Source organism: Pygoscelis adeliae, unplaced genomic scaffold (assembly GCF_000699105.1).
Source record: "Pygoscelis adeliae isolate BGI_AS28 unplaced genomic scaffold, ASM69910v1 Scaffold453, whole genome shotgun sequence".
NCBI classification, from domain to species: Eukaryota; Metazoa; Chordata; class Aves; order Sphenisciformes; family Spheniscidae; genus Pygoscelis; species Pygoscelis adeliae.
The window spans coordinates 1,110,924-1,112,731 of NW_008824450.1; positions in this window are offsets into that span (position 1 = coordinate 1,110,924).

The window sequence follows — 1,808 nt, forward strand, 5'->3', positions numbered from 1 at the left end:
CCCCAGCTGTCTGCCCCCTCTCCTCCTCCTCCTCCTCTCTCTTTTTCTGTCTCTTCCCCCTTCTCTCTGTCTGGCCTTCTGCCACTAGTGTTAACTGCTATATTTGCACAATTTACACGAGACAAACAAAATTTTTAATTTAAAGAAAAAATTATAACAAAAAATGGGAGGGGAAAAAAAAAAGATTCTAAATTTTTGCAACAAACTAACAAAAACGGTTTTAAAAATAAGCTAAAGGGCTGATGCTGGGGAGAATTGGGGGTGGGGGCAGTAGGGGTGGGCAGCAAAGGGAGAAATCCCTGAGGTTTTATATTTCTTAAAATACGTCCTGTGCCATGTTTTATTTGAATGTTGTTTAGTGCGGAAAAAAAAAAATCTAAAAAAAAAAGGTGGGAGTTTTGTTAGCTGAATAGATGCTCTTATTTAAATGCTGCTGGAGTGGTTCTGGACGTCACGATCAGAGAGGAAGGGAGATCCCAAGGTTGGTTTTTCTTTTCCTCGGGGATCACTGAGGGATGATCAGTGTTTTGTTGAGCTCGTCCTCGTTTTGCCGGACCGGTGGCCACGGGGAGGTCTGGGCAGCGCTGCCTGCCCCTGCCTGTTCCGAGATGATGCAGGGTGGAGGATGGCTGCAGGGGCTTGGAGGCTGTCGGGAGGGTTCGTGGAGAGACAGCCTGTTTTTTTTTTGGCAGAACCCCTGGTGCTGGAGCAGCCTTAACGAAGCCCCTTTATTTCCCGCCCCCCCCATCATCTTTTTGTGCTGGTGCAGGGGAAGGGACCAGATCCCCGGGGAAAGGGGAGACAGCTCCTCTGCGTCTCCTGACCAGGATCCCTGCCCCTGGCAAACTCCGCTGGGTGACCGGCCCACGGAGAGACTGGGATGCTCGGCCGCCACAGGGCTGTGGCTCGCTCCTCCACCCGGGAAGCCCAAATGTGTGCAGGACTTTCCACCCAAGATTGACCTTTCTTTCTCTGTCTTTTCCTTCTTTCTCCCCCTTTCTCTCCTTGCTGTCACCCCATCTCCCCTCCGCCGCCTCTGCCCTGCCGAGGGCTTCGCTGGAAACCCGAGGTCTCTCCCTCGGCTGCCCCCTTTGAAATGTCAGATCCTCGCGGGTTTGTGCTTTCCAGAGATGAAAAGGTGCCGAATGCTGCCCCGAATGGCAGCAGGTGACCAAAAACTTCCAAAAAAAATGAGAGACCCTTTCCTTTTCTGTACCAAGAGCTCCCGTCGCTGCCCAGGCCACGGCAGACGGGGCCAAACTCTGCCAGGAGCGGGTGGCTGTCAAAATCTAAGTGGAAAGAAGCCCAGCTGATTTCTGTCCGTTCCCTTAAATCGCAAGTTAAGGGGGGGAGAGGGAGAAATAATGAAGTTTTTAATTAAAAAAGAAAAAAAAATAAAAGTGTGTATATATATATATGTGGTTACAATCTAATTCTCGTGCCCCAGTGGGGTGCTGTATAGTTAACTGAAGGAGAATCGAACCAATATAAATATGAAATGAATTTACACAGCCAGTTAAAACAAAACAAACAACAACTACAAAAAAAAAAAAAAAAGGATACCAAATGGTCTGGAAGAAATTTCCAAGCCTTTCTCACCATGCAGAACAATTGTTTGAAGCCTGCACATCTCTCATTATGTTGTAATTTTGTTTGATTTTGTTTTGTTTTAATAAGGAGGGAAAGGAGAAGATGCTGATTACAAAAAAACAAAACAACAAAAAACCCAACCACAACAGCAAAACTATGTTTGAAAAAGAAATAATTGTTTCCCAAACCTACGAACCCCGAGCTGTCGCTGGATTTCT